We start from the raw sequence: 26,302 nt of genomic DNA, 5'->3' as shown, positions 1-26,302 counted from the left end.
GAATAACAAATCAGCTGAACAACTGGAAACACATTTGCTTGGAATGATGTGGGGCCCCTGACATGTTTGCCATCGTATCTGACAGGCAAACGATAAGATGAACCTACTATCCAGTCATGTGGCTGTACTTGTTCCCTTAGAGCAGGGGTCTCCAAATTACGGGCCAACACCGACCCGCGAACACAATCAATCCGACCCAAGGTACTGGGTCAGACACGCATAGTATCCGGCCCCCCGTAATTTTTTTTTCTTCCAGTCCAAACTTTCTTATCGAGTGAGTAGAAGAAAATGTAAGAAACTGACTCGCGTCACAAACGGTGTTTCACTTAAAGTGCCTTTTTAGTTATATTTTTTTAGTCTTTAATAACCATTTCAAATGGCGCCTTCTGGCTTGGATCGGCCTCTTTGGCCACTATAAATGAACATTGAGTCTCAAGTTCTCCTACGAACTACCGCTCTGTAAAGTAGATGCTGCGGCAACGCTGTGTTCAGTCGGCTGCACTAATCGTATTCCGCCTCGCGGCGCAGTTGTCACCCGTACCACTGCTAGGGCTTCCGGGACGATGTTGCGAATTCTCTGCAACGATATTGCAAGATCTTTTCTTCGCCGGCACATGGTAACCCTTTCCCTTGCAGTATCTGTTTATGAATTCCAATTTGATTTGTGGTCGTTAACGAACACCAATTGATTAAAGATGCCCATGAGGCAGTTGCTATGCATGCTACGAATTTAATTAACGGTAATGCTATGTCGCTTTTACGAGAAATTTTGGAGCACAGATATAGACAAATATCTTTAAAAAACCTCCTTCTAAAATAGGATGTACTGTACTACAAAAATAAAATTACAGTACTTTATTATAAACCTGTTTCACTTCCTATTTTTTCGGAATTAAACAAATTGATCTGTTCTACATGGTTCCTACGGAAAGAAAGTGTTCCACTTAACGAGGGGTAATTACGAGTAAGATTCAGGAACGAATCATGCTCATTAAGCGAAATAACACTCCACAGTCTAAAATTTACAATGCAAATAAATCTCACAAAATAGTACAATAATCAGTTTTTTATTTTATAACCAATTAACATACACATTTACTGACATACATAATGTAATTGAACGTTTTGATTGTAATTAATTACATGAGATTTCCTGAAAATTTGCTGTGAGCAATGCACTTAACAAAATTATGCACTGTGATTACGATTAATGAGTTTTATGAAGCTGTAATTTCCCACTTAAAATTGTTAGCAGTTGTGGATCAAGTTTACTAGCGGATATTATCAACAGCAACTTCAAATGCTCATTACTTTAGATAACTAAATATTTTTTGCGTGTTTAATTATTTAGAATGTTTTTTCACAGAGACACATAGTGCCGAAAGCGGAAAAAGAAACCACGAGCAAACTTATGCATCTGATCAAACTGTCTGAGCGGAAGACGGTTATAAAATTCCAGCAATGACGAATATAAATATTTATCTTTATAAAAATCGCTACATTACAAATTAACCATTTCCATTTGCTGTTCTGGGGCAACAGTTTCTATATCGCCGTTAAAAGGATTTTGAAAAAAATCTTGGTATCGTTTGCAATTGCAACAAAATCTGAAAAATAAGACTCAAAATTAATTTTTAAGGTACTAAAAGATTCAGTTGGAAGTACTCCGGAAATGGAGTCTCTGACTGCTGACTAAATGTTTGGGATGTATTAAAATGTGTCAAACATTTTTTGTCGAAAGGACTTACTATGAGTGTACAGAGAAGGCAGTAGTTGGATTTCTCCTTGTAATTTTAAATTAAGATCATTCACATGTTAAGTTACATCTCTATATAATAATTTTCACAACATCTCACTGTTTGGTGACTCTGCCAGAGGACAACAACTTTCATTCAAGTTGTTCGGAGCTCGACAAATCGCGTCAGAACTTCGCCACAGCTACGTCGGTGTACTGATGTCTAATATGCTATGTCGTTTTGTTCAATGTCTTCAATAAACTAACGAAACTGATGACGACTGATAGCATGTGTTCTTACATAATTAACAACTGACATGGCCGACTTCAAAACTTCTGATATATCCAAGCATTTTCAGCACAAAGACTGTTCATGAATGATGCAATGTACCATTAATGGTTTTGATCCACATTTTCTACTGCCTTTCTACATCTACATCCATACTCCCCAAACTACCTGACGGTGTGTGGCGGAGGGTACCTTGAGTACCTCTATCGGTTCTCCCTTCTATTCCAGTCTCGTATTGTTCGTGGAAAGAAAGATTGTCGGTATGTCTCTGTGTGAGCTCTAATCTCTCTGATTTCATCCTCATGGTCTCTTCGCAAGATATACGCAGGAGGGAGCAATATAATGCTTGACTCCTCGGTGAAGGTACGTTCTCGAAGCTTCAACAAAAGCCCGTACCGAGCTACTGAGCGTCTCTCTTGCAGGGTCTTCCACTGAAGTTTATCTATAATCTCCGTAACGCTATCGCGATTACTAAATGATCCTGTAACGAAGCGCGCTGCTCTCTGTTGGAACTTCTCTAACTCTTCTATCAACCCTATCTGGTACGGATCCCACACTGGTAAGCAGTATTCAAGCAGTGGGCGAACAAGTGTACTGTAACCTACTTCCTTTTTTTCGGATTGCATTTCCTTAGGATTCGTCCAATGAATCTCAGTCTGGTATCTGCTTTACCGATGATCAACTTTATATGATGATTCCATTTTAAGTCACTCCTAATGCGTACTTCAAGATAATATTTGGAATTAACTGCTTCCAGTTGCTGACCTGCTATATTGTAGCTAAATGATAAAGGATCTTTCTTTCTATGAATTCTTTCTATGTATTCTTTCTATGTATTCTATGCACATTACACTTGTCTATATTGAGATTCAATTGCCATTCCCTTCACCATGCGTCATTTCACTGCAGATCCTCCTGCATTTCAGTGCAATTTTCCATTGATACAACCTCTCGATATACTACAGCATCATCCGCAAAAAGCCTCAGTGAACTTCCGATGTTATCTACAAGATCATTTATACACTACTGGCCATTAAAATTGCTACACCAAGAAGAAATGCAGATGATAAACGGGTATTCATTGGACAAATATATTATACTAGAACTGACATGTGATTACAATTTCATGCAATTTGGGTGCATAGATCCTGAGAAATCCGTACCCAGAACAACCACCTCTGGCCGTAATAACGGCCTTGATACGCCTGGGCATTGAGTCAAACAGAACTTGGATGGCGTGTACAGGTACAGCTGCCCATGCAGCTTCAACACGATACCACAGTTCATAAATTGTATTGTGACGAGCCAGTTGCTTGGCCACCATTGACCAGAAGTTTTCAATTGGGGAGAGACCTGGAGAATGTGCTGGCCAGGACAGCAGTCGAATATTTTCTGTATCCAGAAAGGCCCTACAGGACCTGCAACATGCGGTCGTGCATTATCCTGCTGAAATGTAGGGTTTCGCAGGGATCGAATGAAGGGTAGAGCTACGGGTCGTAACACATCTGAAATGTAACGTCCACTGTTCAAAGTGCCGTCAATGCGAACAAGAGTTGACTGAGACGTGTAACCAATGGCACCCCATACCATCACGCCGGGTGATACGCCAGTGTGGCGATGACGAATACACGTTTCCAATGTGCGTTCACCGCGATGTCGCCAAACACGGATGCGACCATCATGATGCTGTAAACAGAACCTGGCTTCATCCGAAAAAATGACGTTTTGCCATTTGTGCACCCAGGTTTGTCGTTGAGTACACCACCGCAGGCGCTACTGTCTGTAATGCAACGTCAAGGGTAACCGCAGCCATGGTCTCCGAGCTGATAGTCCATGCTGCTGCAAGCGTCGTCGAACTGTTCGTGCAAACAGTTGTTGTCTTGCAAACATCCCCATTTGTTGACTCAGGGATCGAGACGTGGCTGCACGATCCTTTACAGCCACGTGGATAAGATGCCTGTCATCTCGACTGCTAGTGATACGAGGCCGTTGGGATCGAGCACGGCGTTCCGTATTACCATCCTGAACCCACCGATTCCATATTCTGCTAACAGTCATTGGATCTCGACCAACGCGAGCAGCAATGTCGCGATACGATAAATCGCAGCCGGCCGGGGTTGCCGAGCGGTTCTAGACGCTACAGTCTGGAACCGCACGACCGCTACGGTCGCAGGTTATCCTGCCTCGGGCATGGACCTGTGTGTGATGTCCTTAGGTTAGCTAGGTTTAAGTTGTTCTAAGTTCTAGGGGACTGATGACCTCAGAAGTTAAGTCCCATAGTGCTCAGAGCCATTTGAACCATTTTTGATAAACCGCAATCGCGGTAGGCTACAATCCGACCTTTATCAAAGTCGGAAACGTGATGGTACGCATTTCTCGTCCTTACATGAGGCATCACAACAACGTTTCACTAGGCAACGCCGGTCAACTGCTGTTTGTGTATGAGAAATCGGTTGGAAACTTTCCTCATGTCAGCACGTTGTAGGTGTCGCCACCGGCGCCAACCTTGTGTGAATGCTCTGAAAAGCTAATCATTTGCATATCACAGCATCGTCTTCCTGTCGGTTAAATTTCGAGTCTGTAGCACGTCATCTTCGTGGTGTAGCAATTTTAATGGCCATTAGTGTATATATTGTGAATAGCAACGGTCCTACGACACTCCCTTGCGGCACACCTGAAGTTACTCTTACTTCGGAAGACATCTGTCCATTGAGAGTGACATGCTGCGCTCTGTTATCTAGGAACTCTTCAATACAATTACACAATTGGTCTGATAGTCCATGTGTTCTTACTTTATTCACTAAACGACTGTGGGGAACTGTATCAAACGCCTTGCGGAAGTCAAGAAACACGGCATCTATCTGGGAACCCGTGTCTATGGCCCTCTGAGTCTCGTGGACGAATAGCCCGAGCTGGGTTTCACACGATTGTCTTTTTCGAATCCCATACTGATTCCTACAGAGTAGATTTCTAGTCTCCATAAAAGTCATTATACTTAAACATAATACGTGTTCCAAAATTCTACAACTGATCGACGTTAGAGATATAGGTCTACAGTTCTGGACATTTGTTCGACGTCACTTCTTGAAAACGGGGATGACCTTGCCCTTTTCCAATCTTTTGGAACGTTACTGTCTTCTAGAGACCTACGGTACACCGCTGCAAGAAGGGGGGCATGTTCCTTATCGTACTCTGAGTAAAATCGAACTGGTATCCCATCAGGTCCAGCAGCCTTTCCTCTTTTGAGCGATTTTAATTGTTTTTCTATCCCTCTGGCATTTATTTCGATATCTACCATTCTGTCATCTGTGCGACAATCATAGAGAAGGAACTACAGTGCAGGACACAGAAGCAACGACACATTTTTTCCACAGATATTTTTCCCACCATCAGTTGTGATACACCTTAAGTTTTTTCCATTGAAGATTTTTTTTCTGAATAGAATTTTCTACACTTTTAGAAATCTCCGGTGACCGTGCCGTGAATTCTATGAATGTCAAAAAGCTCTTCATACAATTCAATTTTTTTATCCACGAATAAAAATTAACACCTGTGTAATATCTGAAACACCTGTTGATTCATCCAGAGCCAAAGAGGACCATTGTAAGTGTCGAGTTTTCTCAGGCTATTAAGTTAATATGTTTTCAGCAATATCATTTAGTCTTCGAGTCACAGCGTTCGCCGACAACCTGTTGCTTTTAAATAAATTAGCTTTTGCTGTACAGATTTCTTCAACTGCATCAATCACGAAATCCTGTTGGTAATTCCCCATCAGTAAAAATGGTTTTCGTCCTTTTGTTGTGGAATGAGCCAGTCGGAAACAAGCACGAGTTGCTGATTCTTGTTTAGCATTTGCTCTCTTAAATAACATCTGGAAAGCCGGCAGGAGTGGCCGTGCGGTTCTAGGCGCTACAGTCTGGAGCCGAGCGACCGCTACGGTCGCAGGTTCGAATCCTGCCTCGGGCATGGATGTGTGTGATGTCCTTAGGTTAGGTTTAATTAGTTCTAAGTTCTAGGCGACTGATGACCTCAGAAGTTAAGTCGCATAGTGCTCAGAGACATTTGAACCAACATCTGGAAACCTTTAAAAGGATGTACTGATTTTTCTTTTCGGCAGTGTATATGAGGATTCTGGAGTCGTAATTCGGTGTAAGACGGAGATGAAAATAATAATGAGTGACTGGAACGTTGTAATAGGGGAACGAATAGAAGGCAAAGCTGCGGCTGGATATGGGCTCGGTAGAATGAATGGCTCTGAGCACTATGGGACTTAACATCTGTGGTCATCAGTCCCCCAGAACTTAGAACTACTTAAACCTAAATAACCTAAGGACATCACACAACACCCAGTCATCACGAGGCAGAGAAAATCCTTGACCCCGCCGGGAATCGAACCCGGGCGCGGGAAGCGAGAACGCTACCGCACGACCAAGAGCTGCGGACGCTAGAATGAATGAGAGAGGAGAAAGACCAATAAAGTTCTGCAATAAATTTGAGATTGCAATTGCGAATACACTGTTCAAAAATGGTAGGAGGAGACGTTATACTTAGTCTTGTTAACACGGGAAGATTCCGGCTAGATTACATCATGGTCAGTCGTAGAGACCAAAATCAGACATTGGACTGTAATGTGCATCCCGGAGCAAATATAGTCTCGGATCACAATTTAGTAATATTGAAAACTGGACTGAAGTTTCAGTGTGAGAATGCAACAAGTTGGTAGAATACAAAGGGACTGGGAAAACAGGTACCATTAGTAAGATTCGGTCCAGGGACCTCGCACTTACAAAACTAACTGCTTATTCTCTTAGCTGCGGACTCCTTGAATGCTAATGAGCATCCAACGTGTGTACGCACGCCTAAAATTTTCAAACTCTATTCTTTCGAAAACTGTTGAGATTTGCCGTCTTCCTGTTTACATATGTTGAAGTCCTAGTCGTCGCCTACAGACCCTGTCGGTATAAATCAGATATGTGATGGAAGTTCGTACGTTACCCCTGTGAACAGAAGAAGGGACAGGATAACAGGGTACGCTTTAAGACATCAGGAAATAACTTTCATGGTGCTATAGAGAGACTTACAAGAACGAACTGTAGAGGAAGAGGTATATTGGAATATATTCAATAAGTAATCGAGGACGTGGGTTTAAGTTCTACTCTGATATGAAGGGATTCGCACAGGAGAGGAAGTCGTGGCGGATTGCGTTAAATAAGTCGGAAGAGTAATCCCGACAAACCTCTTCCGTATAAGATTAGATAATCAAATCCAGCACAGAACATTTAATTAGCCGTCCTTCACGTGATAATTCATGAATGAAACGGGAGATAACCTAAAGTGGTGCAATGAAAAGTGTCCTCTGTCATGCAGGATGTAGATGTGTAAGTAGACGTTTGGTCAGTGGGAGGTGACGTGACGGTGGCATTGTGTCTTGCGTTGAGCAACAGCCATTTGATGGGAGACTGCCGTTTCGTCACGCGACGTCGCATGTGAACGGACCTCATGCGAGTTCAGCGTCGCCGCCGCTTGCCCGTACGTTCGTCGCCGCCGTAGCTGACGTGTCCTTTACGCGAAGGAAACCGAGTTGCGGGACGCCCGCTGATGTCCTTGCGCGACAACGAAGACGCATTTTAGCCGCTACCAGCTTAACAAGGATCTCACGTAGCGCTGCGAGAGTGGCGAGCCAGGTACGTACCGCGGACAGCACTTCGCCAGTCTTCCGCGCGTCATACTTTCTTCCGTGACTTGGTTGCTTCTGATTCGGAGCGTAGTACTGTAACTGTCAGTTGTTTTACGCCTTTCAGTTTTCTTAAATGGGTGTGTCTCAATTAGGGCACGTACAAATGAATGGTGATCTCTGTGTAGCAAACCCACAACGCAAACAAATACAAACTTAAGCGAAAAAATAAATAGTATTTCATACTGATACACTGAAGAGCCAAAGAAACTGGTACACTTTTTTAATATCGTGCAGGGCCCCGCGAGCACGCAGAAGTGCTGAAACACGACGTTGCATGGACTCGACTAATGTCTGAAGTAGTGCTGGAAGATAATGACACCATGAATCCTGCAGGGCTGTCCATAAACCCATAAGAGTATGAGGAGGTTGAATCTCTTCTGAATAGCACGTTACTAGGCATCCCAGTTATGTTCAATAATATTCATGTATGGGGAGTACGGTGGCCAGCGGAAGTGTTTGAACTCAGAAGAGTGTTCCTGGAGCCACTCTCTAGGAGTTCAGGACGTATGGGGTGTCGCACTGTTCTGCTGGAATTTCCCAAGTCCATCGGAATGCACAATGGACATTGATGGATGCAGGTGATCGGTCTGCATGCTTAGGTACGTGTCACCTGTCAGAGTCGATTCTAGAAGTATCAGGGGTCCCATATCACTCCAATTGCACACGCCCCACACCATTATAGAGCCTCCACCAGCTTGAACAGTCCCCTGCTGACATGCAGGGTCCACGGATTCATGGGGTTGTCACGTACACGTCCATCCACTCCATAAAATTTGAAACGAGACACGTCCGACCAGGCAACATGTTTCCAATCATCAACCGTCCAATGTCGATATTGACGGGCCCTGGCAAGGTGTAAAGCATTGTGTCTTGCAATCATCAGCGGTACACGAGTGGGCCTTATCGATGATGTTTCGTTGAATGGTTCGCACGCTGACACTTGTTGATGGTCCAGCATTGAAATCTGCAGCAATTGTGGAAGGGTTGCACTCCTGTCACGTTGAACGATTCTCTTCAGTCGTCGTTGGTCCCGTTCTTGCAGGATCTTTTCCCGGCTGCAGCGATGTCGGAGATTTTATGTTTTACGGTACACTCGTTAAATGGTCGTACGGGAAAATTCCCGCTTTATCGCTACCTCAGAGATGCTGTGCTATCGCTCGTACGCCGACTGTAATGCCACGTTCAAACTCACTTAAATTTTGATAACCTGGCATTGTAGCAGCAGTAACCGATCTAGCAACTGCGCCCGACAGTTGTCCTATAGAGGCATTACCGACCGCAGCGCCGTATTCTGCCTGTTTACATATCTCTGATTTGAGTACGCATGTCTGTACCAATTTCTTTGGCTCTTCAGTGTGAGTTAAGAGGTAGGTAAAGATAAGAATGATGCAGTACATCTACGTCTGTACTTCAGTATTTCTCTTCGTTTCCATTTTTTAACGACCTTACAACCGTCTCCGTGACGGAGGATACTACATTGCCTGACAAAAATGCGGAGTACCCAGAAGGAGAGAGGAAATGAAACGAAATTTCACGGGTTGAGGGGATATGTGAAGTTATTTCACTGATTACAAAATCGAGTCAAATTCAATTTACGAAGGACTCGGCAGGATAAGCCTACTTTTCAATGCGACACTGCACACCTTCTATCCTGGATGCATGCTCTGATTTGGTTGGGAAGGATGTCATAAAACTATCATATCCCTTCCTGAAGCAAGCTGACTCGCAGTTGTTGTAACTAGTCCTTGATATCCTGGATACTAGCAATGGGACGGAGCTTGTCCCATACATGGTCTATGGGGGAATGATGTGAGGATCTTGTTGGCTATTGGGGTACTTCAACATCATGCAGACAGTTCATTGTGACACGTGCCACATGTGGCGCGCATTTTCCTGTCGAAAAATGGCATCACGATACTGTTCCATGAGAGGTAACAACTGAGGAGGCATAATTTCCACAACGTACCGTTTTGCCATGAGAGGTCTCTTAGTAACCACCAGTTGTGGCATGAAATCAAACCCGGTGGCTCACCACACCGACGGAAAACCTGAATCTAGATGGACGGGCTAGAATTTTAATTGCAATCCTCCTGGAAGCGTGTTCTACGTCTTCATGACTGAGCCACCTCACTGGGTGAGAACACTCAGGAAACGTAAGGCAGAACTGTCCACTCAAGCTTACTTAATATACAGGGTGCTTCAAAATAAATGGCATAAAAAGAAAATGTGTCTGTAACTACAGTAATGACTTTATTTCAGAAATACACATATAGACTGAATGGTTAATTCTCGCAATTCCTATGGACATTCACAGATGTCTGATGTGAGATCCATTTGTGACACAGCCAGACATGTTTCAACGTAACCCGATCTATGGTGTTAACCGCGCCAACTATTCGGTGCCTTAGCTGATTTAAGTTCTACGGAAATGAGGATACATAAACCATGTCCTTCACACATTCCCAAAAGAGAAAAATTATTTGTGTAAGGTCAGGCAATCTGGGGGGTCGCAACATTAAAGGTCCATCACCATGGCCATCCTGTGGTTTTCTACCAAACTTGGTGCGAAAATGTCTTTGAACAATGATTATTGATAATATTTTTGCGCCTTTCATGACACCATACGTCTTTTCCATTGCGGATGCCACCGTTCTAAGAACAAACGCCAGCGATGAACAACAATGGCGGTTTTCAATTGTTTCATTGTTGACAACCTAAACTGTGAGAGTTCACTTTTCATCTATAAAACTATTTCTGAAATGACGCCATTTCTGCAGCCATAGGAGTAATTTGTTACTGTAATGGAAGGAATTTTAATCGTCACAACGTGTCGACATCGTTTGTGGTCTAAGGGTAACATCGCTGCTAATGCCGAGAGCTCGAATCCTATTTCCATCTGAGTGTGGATTTCACATGTGCCGTTACTGTGAGCGTCCACTGTAATCAAGAATAAAAAAGTAAGGAATTTAGGACACATTTATGAGTTTAGTTCCAGACTGAGCCTTGGTTAAGTGACTAGAAGGCTAAAGACCACACTTAAACAAAAAGTGGGTGGCTATAAGTTGGGTAATACCGAGTTTCAGCATTTCAATTACGCACTTTCTCAGAAATCTTCACAAGCGGAGACTGAAAACTGTGGTATCTCTGTCTACAAATTCTAATTTCTCACGAACTGCTCAACTGATCCAATAAGTCCTTGGAACCATCAATGATTTCATCGAGACACTATTTTTCTGGAATGAAGCCATTGTTTTGAAGCACAAAATATAATCGAGAACTGTACGTAGAACAGGTTCCAGCGACAGGCAGAAGCCAATTTTCTTAATGTCCTTTGCGTATCGTTTTTCTTCTTTTTTGTGAATGAGATGGCTTGTTTCTACACGTCTAACGTAGTCCTTCATGCCTTCATTCAAGGACTGCCATGTTAAATTCGCTTAATTCTTCCGGTTAGTAAAGTTGGCAGCAGCCTTGTTTATCCAGGATGTCGGCGTCAACCTGACGCGTGATTTCATTTATAATCGGCATGTATTCCGACAATCGGTGAGCTGTTAATGGTGGGTTCGCTTAAGCAAAATGGAAACTTCATTTGCATGTTCAGCGACTATTCATAGCAGGATCAGCCGATAACATTTACCAACATTGCAATAGTTATACACTTTGCAATCTACAGAGTGACACTAAAGTCCGCTAACATTTGAAAATTCCCTACTTCACGGAATAATGTACGTAGAGAGATAAAAATTGAGACACATGCCTGAAATGACATGGGGGTTTTATTGAAACAGAAAAAGTGCAGAAAATAAACAACAGATGGTGTGTCATATGATACAAAAGCATAATTAGCATAACAATTGATTTTTAGCAAAGACGATGTTCTTTACAGCAAACGCTCAACAAGTCAGGCAGTCATTCATCAACGATACCTGTAATCGTGTGACGATGCTGTGAACAGCACTGTACAATATATCAGCAGGTAAAGCTAGAAATTGCCGTCGCATGTTGTCTTTTAGCATCCGTAATGGTGCACCACGGGCCCACAACCAATAATCACACGGATTGAGGTCTAGGACCCAGGGAGGCCGAGTATGAAGGAAGTGGCGGCTCAGCATGCGAACGTCACCAAACGATGTGCGCAAGAAATCTTTCACACGTGTAGTAATGTGGGGTGGAGGGCCTTCCTGCATAGCAGCCTTACCTTCCAACAGGTGTTTAGCAGCCGGACTAGGGATGACGCGGTTCTTTAACATGTCGGCGTACCTCGTACCCGCCACGCTAACAGTTTGAAAAGCAGCACCGTCATATTTCTTCGAAGAAAAAAGGTCTGATCACGACTGATGCGTTAAATCCACACCACATTGCGACTTTCCAGTCGTATAGTGGGGTTTCCACGACAGTTTAAGGTTTTCGGTAGCCCAAATTCTAAAGTTGAGTGAATTCACAGGTCCTCTTCACAGCGACGCTTCTCTTAGGACCTTCTAATGGAAATAGGACCGAAAAGCTGCAGTAGCAGATTTGCCATTCTGATAGTAAAGCTTTACAAACAGCGCCTTTTCTGGTAAAGTCAACATGCTGCGATTGCTTGCACATCTGGCTCCCTCTCTCACTACAGCTCATTTTATAATTTCATTATTTTCATCATGGCAGCGACAACAGCAACCGTTACGAAACTGTCTCGAATGAAGAACAGCCCACAGTATAACAGAGGTAGTGGCGGAGGACATACGTTCTGCGAGCGTGGGATTGATCTGAGATGTGCCCTTTACCCTGTGGCTCCTGCAAGATGCAAGAGTGCAGTCGTTTTTGTAATGCGGAAATGGAGCGATTCATCTGACGTCCGAAAGGGCATTGGCACTGGCTTTCGGGACAAGGTTGGAAGCATTTCCGGAACGTCTAAATCTGTAAACTGTTTGCGTGCCGCCGTGATTAAAGTACACCTTGCACGGCAATGTGGTGCTATCCAAAACTGGTGCCCAAACAACTGTGGTGCACCACGGGCCATATGTAACAGGTGTGAACGACGGCTGCGGGGATGTGTACGGGCAAATGGACGTGCAAATGTTGAGCAGCTGACGGTACAGATTAACCAAGGGGCTCCGCAGCAAGCGCCTTGTTCACGCACACGTGGTGACTGAGGTTCATAGTCAATATCGCAACTGGACGTTCGCTGAATGGTGACAGGTGGCCTTTTCAGATGAATCACGTTTTATACAGTACTCCATTGGACAGATGGCTGTTGGCGTGAAGGGCGTGAAACTCAGCAACAATTATGGGTGCGTTATGGTTTATAGAGAGTTTCCGTCGCATTCACTAGGTGATCTCGTCATACTGGAAGGTGAAATAGGTTGTAAGTCAGACGACAGCAGTTGACTAAATAGTAAGTCTATGCTTTGTACCAACCATGCTTCTCACGATTTAATTTTCTTGGTATCTGACGTTAGAATAGCCCCCAGTTTTGTTCGATAGGAAACATTAATCTTAGTCACGCCGAATGCTTTACGAAATTGTGTTTGCAGGAAAAGAACTTGTCACTGCCAGTACTGTGGAATCTAATATCTCCTTTAGTCAAAAAGAAAAATCAAAAGAGGGAAGTAATTGTGATCTGCATTAAGTTACTAATCGTGATTGATAAACTCACTCCTGACGGAATGCAAGCGTCAGATTCTCTAAATTTCCACTCACCGCCGCCGCAAGGGAAGGTCAACTTCAAGTACGCCGAACAGTCTCGGCGAGAGTACTTTGGCATAGACGTTGGCGGGCGCACGGCAGCCTGTGATTGATCGCATAAGGCTCTCGCTAGATCTGCTGCAGTCCCTTCCCATTCCTGGACTCGTTTTAAACTGAGCTAAGTTTTGCTGTGCGTTTATGTCTCTGCTGCGCCACAATCTGGCGTGTGTTTAACTTTGTCGAAATTACTTACACAGTACTTTTAGGTTCTGCTACTTCCTTCCTTATTATTCCTTTTTATCGCTTACTAATACAAAGATAAAGAATGACAAAGAAAACCCGTCAGAACAAAAAACGTTCATCGATCTAGAAGACGATAGAAGTCTGCAGAAAAAGGGTTCACCTTTAGCGTTCGTATCTGATTTCGTTTATATAAATGACCTTTCAATAGTAACACCTCCAGGTGCTAAATTTGGTTTACAAGTGGTGTTTTTTATTTTTTAGCCTCCTGTTTTCCGCAGTCGCAGTTACACGAGTAATATAGGTTATATTCCGTCTTTGGCGACTGCAAGAAAATTATTATTTAGACATACGCATTTCGCTTTATTTCAGAACATCTTCAGTGATTTTCTAGTCGGAGGTATTCTGAAAATGTTGAATGGCTGGTGCAGTATTTACATGCTCCTTTATGTTCTTTAAATAATGTTTCAAATTCCTGCCGGTCTGTACCGTCTGTAGAACACACAGCTGTTTCACTGGAGTTGATAAATGCCAGATTTTTTATCTCAGAGTTTTTTGTTGTTTTCATTTCTGTGAGAGGTCTATGCAGCATCTCGTCTGCTCTCGCTATTTGTCACATTTGCTTGCGAAGGTAATGTATTCTTACCACATGACTCATATTCTTTAATCAGTGTATAGTACGACAATTGACAAGACTATAGATGGAGAACAGACACGCCAATGAGACGAACACTTCATTATTTTCTCGAAAAAAGAATTAGGGCACGTAGGAGAATTGACCACAGATTTTCCCCTTCGCAATCCAATACAGTGACCACATGTCCACGACGCCTGGCTATTCCACCTCGCTCGATATTGCACATTTCAAGCTTCGACCGTTCACTGTTTCACTATTCAGTGGGCCACCTTACCACTAGATCTGAGGAAGGGGGCTGTTGGTGATGGCTAGGGTGGTGGGGTTGGTGCGATGGTGAGTTCCTCCTGTTACCAATAACACACAACCGCTCGCTCACAAAAAGATCTACACCAAAAGAATGGAAAGTTGCACAAGTGACAGCAATACGCAAGAAAAGAAAGAAGAGAAATCTGCTGAATTAAAAACATCTCTAACGTCGACTTCCAGCAGGATTTTGGAACACATACTGTCCTATAAGATTATGAATCACCACGAAGAAACCGATTTCTTGACAAGTAGCCAACGCAGGTGCAGAGAATATCGTTCTTCTGAAACACAATTAGCTCTCTATTCTCATGAAGTAATGAGTGCTATCGACACGGGACGTAAAACTGATTCCACATTTTTAGATTTCAGCAAGGCTTTTGCCACTGTTCCTCACAAGCGACTTTTAATTTAACTATGTGGCTATGGAGTATCGTCCCAGTTGTGTGACTGGATATGTGATTTCCTGTCAGAAAGGTCACAATTTGTAATAATTTACGGAAAGTCGTCGCGTAAAACAAGTAATATCTGGCGTCCCCAAGGATATATTATAAGCCCTTAGTTGTTCTTGATCTGCCTAAACGATTTAGAAGACAATCTGAGCAGCCCTCTTAGATTGTTTGCTGTCATTCACCGTCTTGTAAAGTCATCATATGATCAAAACAAATTACAAAATGACTTCGACAAGACATCTGTATCGTGCATAGAGAGGCAATTGATTCTTAATAATGAAAAGAATGAAGTCGTCCACATGAATACTAAAAGGAATCCGCTAAATTTCAGTTACACGATAAATTGCACACATCTAAAGCCTGTAAACTCATCTAAATACTGAAGGATTACAATTACGAATAACTTAAATTGGGATGATCACAGAGTTAATGTCGTGGGGAAAGCAAATCAAAGACTGCGATTTACTGCCACCACACTTAAAAAACGTAACAGGTCTGCTAAAGAGACTGCTTACACTACGCTTGTCCGCCCTCTTCTGGAGTATTCCTGTGCGGTGGGGGATCCGCATCAGACAGAATCGACGGAGGACATCGAAAAAATTCAAAGTAGGGCAGCTCGTTGTGTATTGTCGCGAAGTATGGGAGACAGTGCGACGGATACGACATACGAATTAAAACGGTGTTTTTCGCAAGTTTGTTTTGTTTGCAATACGTAGGAAATCTTTAGAAAGAGCTATTAATGACATTGTTGTGTATATTAATTAATGGTTTCCTGTAAAAATACTTAGAAAACACTGATAAAACTTTGAAAAGACTCGCTGTATGTAGTTACGAATCTGCAAGAGATTCCCAAGTGTAAAATATGACGACATGCAGATATAAGAGCAATGTTAAATTCTTGGTATCAAATTCATTGGGAGGAGCATACATCAGAACTGATGAAACGCATGAAAATTGTTACTAGCAATGGGAATGTTATTTTTATTTCACAATATATATGCTGTCGTATTTTGGGGCAACTCATCAAGCTAAGTTTTCCAAGTAACACCTTAAGACACATAATATCCACGACGTACCGTTGTGCCTTCAGAGGTCTCTCAGTAACCACCAGTTGTGGCCTGTAATCAAACCCAATGGCTCCCCACACAATGGCCAGGAGAAATACCGTGGTGCCTTTCCAAAACTCTGGAAAAATGGGACCGGGGCCGACGATGGTCCTCCGGGGAATTGAAGAACCGCGATTCGTTCCTGAACACAATGCGACACCATTTACTGGCAATTCATGCTTCCCAAACGTATTTGTTTCTGTTGTACTGGTTAACGGCACCCTACGCAAGAGACGGTAATTGTCTAGTCCGGCTGCTGCTAGTCTTCGATCTATGATGCGGGATAACACAGAATGTTGCAAGGAGTCCGTTACTTGTTCTCGGGTGATAGGCGCAGTTACGCAGGGGGTTACGATGAGTCTGGTAGACAGTTCAGCGAATCCTCTCTTCTGGTGGTCAGATATCGTCGACCGAAACCTCGATAACAATATCACTGCGCTCAGGTCCCCACACAGTCCAACATCGGGCCACTATTGCACCCGAAGGCTTTAAAAATCTGGATATTGCAAGAATCTCTCAGCCGGCCGAATGAAGTCCCACTGTTGCAAATGGTGGTCTCACACGAGTTCGGGGCATTCCCGTGTCCCACAGTGATCACTCAACGTCTGACGCTGTTCATACCGCTGATATACCCTACCAGACATGGTCACAAAACTAATGCAATTTGGAGGTCGTTTCACCCGTCACAGAGAATTGAAACTCTAATCATTTTCCTACTCAACTATGGTCATTACACTGGCGTCTGACCGTGTCTTGTGAGTGTTTCACTTCTTTTTTGCCAGGCAGCGTAGTTCAGTGTTCCGTCTGACCGAGTAATGATTAGTTCAGTCCTGTCATGGAAGGAATTTTAATCGTCACCATGTGTCGACATCGTTTGCGGTCTAAGGGTAACATCGCTGCTGATGTCGAGAGTTCGAATCCGACCTCCAACTGAGCATGAGTTCTACATGTGTCGCTACTGTGAGTGTCCGCTGTCATCACGAAACTAAATTACACAAATGAGGACACATCTGTGTGTCCAGTTCCAGACTGAGCCTTGATTAAGTAACTGAAAGGCTAGAGCCAACGCTTAAACAAAAAAGAGTGTGTCCGTAAGCTGCGATACCCAATTTCAGCTTATTTCAGTTATGCATTTTCGAAGAATTCTTCACAAGCGGAAATTGTCAAGTGCGTTAGCATCTACGTTCATGTATCTCTGCCTACAGCTGCTCAACTGATCCAGTACATCCTTGGAACCATCAATGCTTTCTTCGAGAAACTATTTTTCTTGGCATGAAATTGTTTTGAAGCATAAAATATATTCGAAAGTTGTACGTAGAATAGGTTCCAGCAATATAAGCAGCAAAAATTTGTTATTGTCCTTCGCGTATTGTTTTTCTTATTTTTTTAGGTGAATGAGTTTACTTCTTTCTACACCTTTACGATAATTCTTCATGCCTTTATTCAACAACTGCCACGTCACATTCGCTTAATTCCTCCTATTCGTACAGTTGGTAGCAGCCTTCTTTATTCAGGATGTCGGCTTCATCCTGAAGCGTGATTTCACTTATAAGTACCCAACATAATAATGAGACTCGAATGTAGTTCTTTGCGATGCTTCTTTTTTCTGTCAGAGCTGAGGAACCAATAGGCTAACTTTTTTCACCGTGAAAGGAAAACCGTAGCTAGCGCTTAAGCCTAATTTGCGACCATATAATGAAAAGTTAGCTCTTTGCGTCAGACTTTGATTATACAAATAAATGCACGAGGAAGTTAAACTTGGCGATTTAAAATAAAACTATCTCGTAGCATCATTTTGCATGGACTATGGACGGACCCACTCCTAGGCAGCAAAGTTTCCTCTTAACGTCGAGGGCAGCTGTTTGTGTGATGAATGGTCCTTTAATTACAGCCAAGGACACAAAGGGGAAAGCTGAAAGTTTGTGCGCTTCTGTGAGCCCTCTAATTCCTCTTACTTAATAACGTCGTCCTTACCGGAATAATACGCAGTCAGCAGCAAACTGCAGCACAGCACTGTGTTTTTCTTGTTCGTAACCGTAACTAGTAACAGAGTGAAAACACTTCCTTCAGTAAAAATTTTTTTCTACCGTTGAACAACTTCCAACATAGCTATGTAGCGCTATGGTTGGGGCCCTGCGCTCGAACCGAGGTTCAAACATTTTCTGTTCATCGCGATTAAACTTGGAAGTCCAAAATTAAGTACGTAATTGACGTTGAGTGTACTACAGTTTCAGGGTTTGTCCGAAAGATAACAATAAGGCTACCGGCTGAAGTAAGAGTACACAGGGTGAGACATCTCAAAGTGGTCACCCCGAATTTATCCACGACTAGTTACAGGCTGTTTCAAAATGAATATACAGGTTTTACGGCCCTGTAGCATTCATTACATTCAACTTAGAATCATAAATGATACATCAACTGAAAGAGCAACTCAGGCGCGTCGATAGTCGAGTTCTTGCCAAACCTTGATCATTGTGTCTGGAATGATTGTTGTAACAACGCTGTTTCTGAAGTTGGATAGATCAACTGATAGCAGAGGTACATGTACATGATCCTTTATGAATCACCAAAGATAAAAATCACGTAGCGTCGGATCGTGTGGGAACGTGGAGGTCATGCAAAACAAGCAGTGTCATGCGGTCCCTTGCGGCCAATCCGGCGATCGGGTACAATGTCGTTTAACCAATGACATAGTGAGCTATGTCAGTGAGGTGGCGCACCGTCTTCTTACAATTGAAGAAAGAGCCACAGTTCTAGCGCGTCAAGATATGAAACACTAGTTATAGTTGCTTCACTGAAAGAGCCAAAAACTTTCCGCAGGGATATGGCACAAAAAGCATTCTGTTTAGGGGAGCATCGCTGCAAATATACCATCTCGTGGGGATTTGATGACTCTCAGATGCGCATATTACATATGTTCACATTTCCACCCAGGAGAAACGTCCATTCATGAATGAAGACTACACGATCCAGAAAATCACCATCGTCATGCAGCAACATTTCGTTTGCGAAATTGGCACGTAAATCGTAGTTTGCAGGTTGTAGAACTTGAAAAAGCTGCAAACGATATTGGACGTAGTTCTAAGCGTCTCCTTGAAAGTCTCCACGCTGACGTAATTGGAAATGTTAATTCACGACTAACGATCCGAACTCATTTCTTAAGGCTACGCGTGAAAGACGTCATCAGGTACGGTTCGTGTATTTGTTATTATCACTGTCCAACTCGTTCAACACGTTCTTGAGTCGTTCTTTGGTCACTCCGTACTCTTCCCTTACCGCACAGGTGTGCAAACAAAACTGAGTTGCTCTTTCATGTGATGTATTATTTATAATTCTAAGTTGAATATAATAAATGGTACAAAGCCTAAACACCATTTCTGGCGTTAGGAACTTGCTTATTAATAATAGTGATGCTGTAACTGTTGGTTGGTAACATTTACTGGCAAAATGCAACCTAACACCAGACTGCGTACTTACGGCTATCCTATGTGGCCGTTTTTCCGTACGACTTGAAAAGAGAGAGGGATTATTAATTGATCACCGATGCGTCGGTTCTCGATTGTGTTCAGAAGACGTACGGATTGATTGCGCGAATAATCGACCTTTTGACCCGGATTGCCGTCACGCAATGAGAATCTTCGATGAAATTCCCTAAGGAACCAATATGAAAATAAAAATGGAAATGAAAGCAAATTAGAGGAATTTCGTAAGATAAAGATGAACAGATCGAAAGTTGAACACATTAGGGGTCTCCCAAATACAATTGAGACACCGCGATAAAGAGCGAACCTGTAACAAAGCTTATATACAATTTGAACATCATTTTTGGTTAGTGAAAGAAAAGAATAAGAAGGAAATTACTGCATCGTAATATATTAATGTATTTTGAACAAATTGGCATTAAACTTCTAAACATTAACAAATACACAATAAATGCATGACTTACATCTGATATCTATTTTGTGGATGGCGCAGTGCAATAATCCCTGCTTTGTCAGTCCGTTCCTTCTTAAAATTAAATGTCCTTGCTTGTGCGTAAGTGCATTGTATCCACACGCGAGTTACCGAAATGTTTGTTCGTCGTTTCTCATAATTTTTACACAAAATAAAAATACAGCTTATAGCAACGCTATGTAGTACGTCTTAACATGTCGGCGACCAAAAGTACAAGAGATAGTGAACTCTCTAGAATATTTCTTAACAAAAGATAGATTGTTCTTTCTTCTGTTTCGCAGCTTCTTGCTATCAAGCGCTGCGGCAATGATTTTAAATATCTGCGCCCAGCGGGTCATAGTGTTTATTTAGAGTAATTAAACGCTGGCCGCGCGTATTGGTATAGGCGCACATTAAAAAAAAATATATTTCGTCTCTTTACTCTCGCGCTGTTATGCTTAGCATCTTTACGAACTACAGCTCGTTGGCTGCCCTTTTCTTTTATGACAAATATCTCATATGCAAAGTATCTGAAATCCAATAATATTACAACTTATATTCATTGTGGAACACGCTGTTTATCGGGGTATGGTTTCCGCTGACAATGTGGCGAATTTTCCGACGCAGGGAAGTAATTTTAAAGGTTTTTAACTGTTGAATTATGAGACAAATTTTGTTTTTTTAATGGAACTATTTACTTTTTTCTTTGACACTAGAAAGAACCCATCGAAGAGCACTTCAGCAACATGAAAGCGTAGAACTTGATCAAATAGTAACAAAATAACAACACTGCAGATTACTGTCCCACCATAAGTAGAAGAGTTTCCGCAAACGTCTGCCCCCACTACATCAAATATAAGCAAACACGTAACTCAAGTACAGTTCGTGAATTTGTTATTATCATTGTCAAATAAAGCGCTCAAAATGTTGACCTAGAGTACTGACATGTGCTATAAAGCGACTTTGGATAAACATTATTTCACGCTGAATTTCATTTGGACTCATCGAAGCAGAGGATGGAGTTTCAATTTTCCACACAGATAAAATAGGCCGTTTTACGTGTCCCAAACAATCGGTCCAGAGATAACCAAACATTCCGTAATTATCTGTGCAAAATGGGCTGAACATTTGTCTTGTCGTTACCACAGGAAGGGCTTTATGCCCACAAGGATATCTTAGAATAAATACGGCAGTATATTCGTTAGGCACTGCAGAAATTAGTGACTATTTAGATTCACATTAATAAAATAGGAACAATGGTGCGATGCTTGAAAAAAGCCGGTACTACACGTGACAGATCAAGGTTGTTGTTTCTCCATTTCTCTCACCCAGTGCGCATTTTCAACTAACCAGTAGCGCACAGTGTGAAGATCAATTTTCCCATGGTTTTTAAAAAAATTCTTTATCTGCGAAAGAAAAAAGACCTCTTGCATAGAAAGGCTCCATTTCTTCGCAGTTTTCGTTGACCGCAGTCTAAGAACTATGATCGATTATGAATCTCACTGTCATAAAACATTCGATGGTTTGCAAGGTGGAAAGGATGAAGTGTGTTCAAATGCAGCATTCGCGAATCACTCATTTGGCTCATTCAACACGCACATTGAAACTGGGCTGTAGAAACATGTGTATTGTGTAAAAAGGTAGTTTCATTTCTTTCATCAATTACATTTCTTTTTTGTTGACATATTTTCGTGAAGTTCGGTGGCAGGAGAAACAAGACTTTTGGTCAGGTGAATACAGGGTTATAAACACAAAATCAAATAGGGGTTATGCAGGAGTAGGTTTAATAATGAATAAAAAAATAGGAGTGCGGGTAAGCTACTACAAACAGCATAGTGAACGCATTATTGTGGCCACGATAGACACGAAGCCCACGCCTACTACAGTAGTACAAGTTTATATGCCAACTAGCTGTGCAGAAGATGAAGACATTGATGAAATGTATGATGAGATAAAAGAAATTATTCAGGTAGTGAAGGGAGACGAAAATTTAATAGTCTTGGGTGACTGGAATTCGAGAGTAGGAAAAGGGAGAGAAAGAAACATAGTAGACGAATATGGATTGGGGGTAAGAAATGAAAGAGGAAGCCGACTGGTAGAATTTTGCGCAGAGCATAACTTAATCATAGCTAACACTTGATTCAAGAATCATAAAAGCAGGTTGTATACATGGAAGAATCCTGGAGATAATAAAAGGTATCAGATATTTTATATAATGGTAAGACAGAGATTTAGGAACCAGGTTTTAAATTGTAAGACATTTCCAGGGGCAGATGTGGACTCTGACCACAATCTATTGGTTATGAACAGTAGATTAAAGCTGAAGAAACTGCAAAAAGGTGGGAATTTAAGGAGATGGGACCTGGATAAACTGACTAAACCAGAGGTTGTACAGAGTTTCAGGGAGAGCATAATGGAACAATTGACAGGAATGGGGGAAAGAAGTACAGTAGAAGAAGAATGGGTAGCTCTGAGGGATGAAGTAGTGAAGGCAGCAGAGGATCAAATAGGTAAAAAGACGAGGGCTAGTAGAAATCCTTGGGTAACAGAAGAAATATTGAATTTAATTGATGAAAGGAGAAAATATAAAAATGCAGTAAATGAAGCAGGCAAAAAGGAATAGAAACGTCTCAAAAATGAGATCGACAGGAAGTGCAAAATGGCTAAGCAGGGATGGCTAGAGGACAAATGTAAGGATGTAGAGGCGTATCTCACTAGGGGTAAGATAGATACTGCCTACAGGAAAATTAAAGACACTTTTGGAGATAAGAGAACCACTTGTATGAATATCAAGAGTTCAGATGGAAACCCAGTTCTAAGCAAAGAGGGAAAGCAGAAAGGTGGAAGGAGTATATAGAGGGTCTACACAAGGGCGATGTACTTGAGGACAATATTATGGAAATGGAAGAGGATGTAGATGAAGATGAAATGGGAGATACGATACTGCGTGAAGAGTTTCACAGAGCACTGAAAGACCTGAGTCGAAACAAGGCCCCGGGAGTAAACAATATTCCATTAGAACTACTGAAGGCCTTGGGAGAGCCAGTCCTGACAAATCTCTACCATCTGGTGAGCAAGATGTATGAGACAGGCGAAATACCCTCAGACTTCAAGAAGAATATAATAATTCCAATCCCAAAGAAAGCAGGTGTTGACAGATGTGCAAATTACCGAACTATCAGTTTAATAACTCACAGCTGCAAAATACTAACACGAATTCTTTACAGACGAATGGAAAAACTGGTACAAGCCGACCTCGGGGAAGATCAGTTTGGATTCCGTAGAAATATTGGAACACGTGAGGCAATACTGACCTTACGACTTATCTTAGAAGAAAAATTAAGGACAGGCAAACCTACGTTTCTAGCATTTGTAGACTTAGAGAAAGCTTTTGACAATGTTGACTGGAATACTCTCTTTCAAATTCTGAAGGTGGCAGGGGAAAGCTACAGGGAGCGAAAGGCTATTTACAATTTGTACAGAAAGCAGATGGCAGTTATAAGAGTCGAGGGGCATGAAAGGGAAGCAGTGGTTGGGAAGGCAGTGAGACAGGGTTGTAGCCTATCCCCGATGTTATTCAATCTGTATATTGAGCAACCAGTAAAGGAAACAAAAGAAAAATTCGGAGTAGGTATTAATATCTATGGAGAAGAAATAAAAACTCTGAGGTTCACCGATGACATTGTAATTCTGTCAGAGACAGCAAACGACCTGGAAGAGCAGCTGAACCGGCCGGCCGCGGTGGTCTCGCGGTTCTAGCCGCTCAGTCCGGAACCGCGCGACTGCTACGGTCGCAGGTTCGAATCCTGCCTCGGGCATGGATGTGTGTGATGTCCTTAGGTTAGTTAGGTTGAAGTAGTTCGAAGTTCTAGGGGACTGATGACCGCAACTGTCCCATAGTGCTCAGAGCCATAACAGCAGCTGAACCGAATGGGCATTGTCTTGAAAGGCGGGTATAAGATGAACATCAACAAAAGGAAAACTAGGATAATGGAATGTAGTCGAATTAGTCGGGTGATGCTGAGGGAATTCGATTAGGAAATGAAATGAGTTTTGCTATTTGGGGAGCAAAATAACTGATGAGGGTCGAAGTAGAGAAGATATAAAATGTAGACTGGCAATGGCAAGAAAAGCGTTTGTGAAGAAGAGAAATTTGTTAACATCGAGTATAGATTTAAGTGTCAGGAAGTCGTTTCTGAAAGTATTTGTATGGAGTGTAGCCATGTATGGAAGTGAAACATGGACGATAAATAGTTTGGACAAGAAGAGAATAGGAGCTTTCGAAATGTGGTGCTACAGAAGAATGCTGAAGATTAGATGGGTAGATCACATAACTAATGAGGAGGTATTGAATAGAATTGGGGAGAAGAGGAGTTTGTGGCACAAACTGACAAGAAGAAGGGTCCGGTTGGTAGGACATGTTTTGAGGCATCAAGGGATCACCAATTTAGCATTGGAGGGCAGCGTGGAGGGTAAAACTCGTAGAGGGAGACCAAGAGGTAAATACACTAAGCAGATTCAGAAGGATGTAGGTTGCAGTAAGTACTGGGAGATGAAGAGGCCTGCCCAGGATAGGGTAGAATGGAGACCTGCATAAAACCAGTCTGGACTGAAGACATCTACATCTACATCTACATCCATACTCCGCAAGCCACCTGACGGTGTGTGGCGGAGGGTACCTTGAGTAGCTCTATCGGTTCTCCCTTCTATTCCAGTCTCGTATTTTTCGTGGAAAGAAGGATTGTCGGTATGCCTCTGTGTGGGCTCTAATCTCTCTGATTTTATCCTCATGGTCTCTTCGCGAGATATACGTAGGAGGGATCAACATACTGCTTGACTCTTCGGTGAAGGTATGTTCTCGAAACTTTGACAAAAGCCCGTTCCGAGCTACTGAGCGTCTCTCCTGCAGAGTCTTCCACTGGAGTTTATCAACCATCTCCGTAACGCTTTCGCGATTACTAAATGATCCTGTAACGAATCGCGCTGCTCTCCGTTGGATCTTCTCTATATCTTCTATCAACCCTATCTGGTACAGATCCCACACTGCTGAGCAGTATTCAAGCAGTGGACGAACAAGCGTACTGTAACCTACTTCCTTTGTTTTCGGATTGCATTTCCTTAGGATTCTTCCAATGAATCTCAGTCTGGCATCTGCTTTACCGACGATCAACATTATATGATCATTCCATTTTAAATCACTCCTAATGCGTACTCCCAGATAATTTATGGTATTAACTGCTTCCAGTTGCTGACCTGCTATTTTGTAGCTAAATGATAAAGGATCTATCTTTCTGTGTATTCGCAGCACATTACACTTTTCTACATTGAGATTCAGTTGCCATTCCCTGCACCATGCGTCAATTCGCTGCAGATCCTCCTGCATTTCAGTACAATTTTCCATTGTTACAACCTCTCGATACACCACAGCATCATCTGCAAAAAGCCTCAGTGAACTTCCGATGTCATCCACCAGGTCATTTATGTATATTGTGAATAGCAACGGTCCTATGACACTCCCCTGCGGCACACCTGAAATCACTCTTACTTCGGAAGACATCCGTGCATTGAGAATGACATGCTGCGCTCTGTTATCTAGGAACTCTTCAATACAATCACACAATTGGTCTGATAGTCCATGTGCTGTTACTTTATTCATTAAACGACTGTGGGGAACTGTATCAAACGCCTTGCGGAAGTCAAGAAACACGGCATCTACCTGTGAATCCGTGTCTATGGCCCTCTGAGTCTCGTGGACGAATAGCGCGAGCTGGGTTTCACATGACCGTCTTTTTCGAAACCCATGCTGATTCCTACAGAGTAGATTTCTAGTCTCCAGAAAAGTCATTATACTCGAACACAATACGTGTTCCAAAATTCTATAACTGATCGACGTTAGAGATATAGGTCTATAGTTCTGCACATCTGTTCGACGACCACAACAACAACAACATTTTAGTCTTCATATTTCCAATGTCTTGAAATCTTTTATAACGTTGAAGAGATACTCGTGAAAACTTGGCGGTGCGACGGATACCTGTCAACATACAACCGCACCGCTGCTCTTACAGCTTGGCGCCATTCGCCATACACAAAAACCATAGCGAATATTTCGGCTGTTACTTGCATCATTAGAGTGTGGAAAACTACTCGAGCATGTTGCCTGAACATTACAACAGCAGAGCGTAGACTGATGGTCTTCAAGGACA

Source organism: Schistocerca cancellata, chromosome 5 (assembly GCF_023864275.1).
Source record: "Schistocerca cancellata isolate TAMUIC-IGC-003103 chromosome 5, iqSchCanc2.1, whole genome shotgun sequence".
NCBI classification, from domain to species: domain Eukaryota; kingdom Metazoa; phylum Arthropoda; class Insecta; order Orthoptera; family Acrididae; genus Schistocerca; species Schistocerca cancellata.
The sequence above is the reverse complement of the archived record's forward strand: the minus strand, read 5'-3'. Positions refer to the sequence as shown.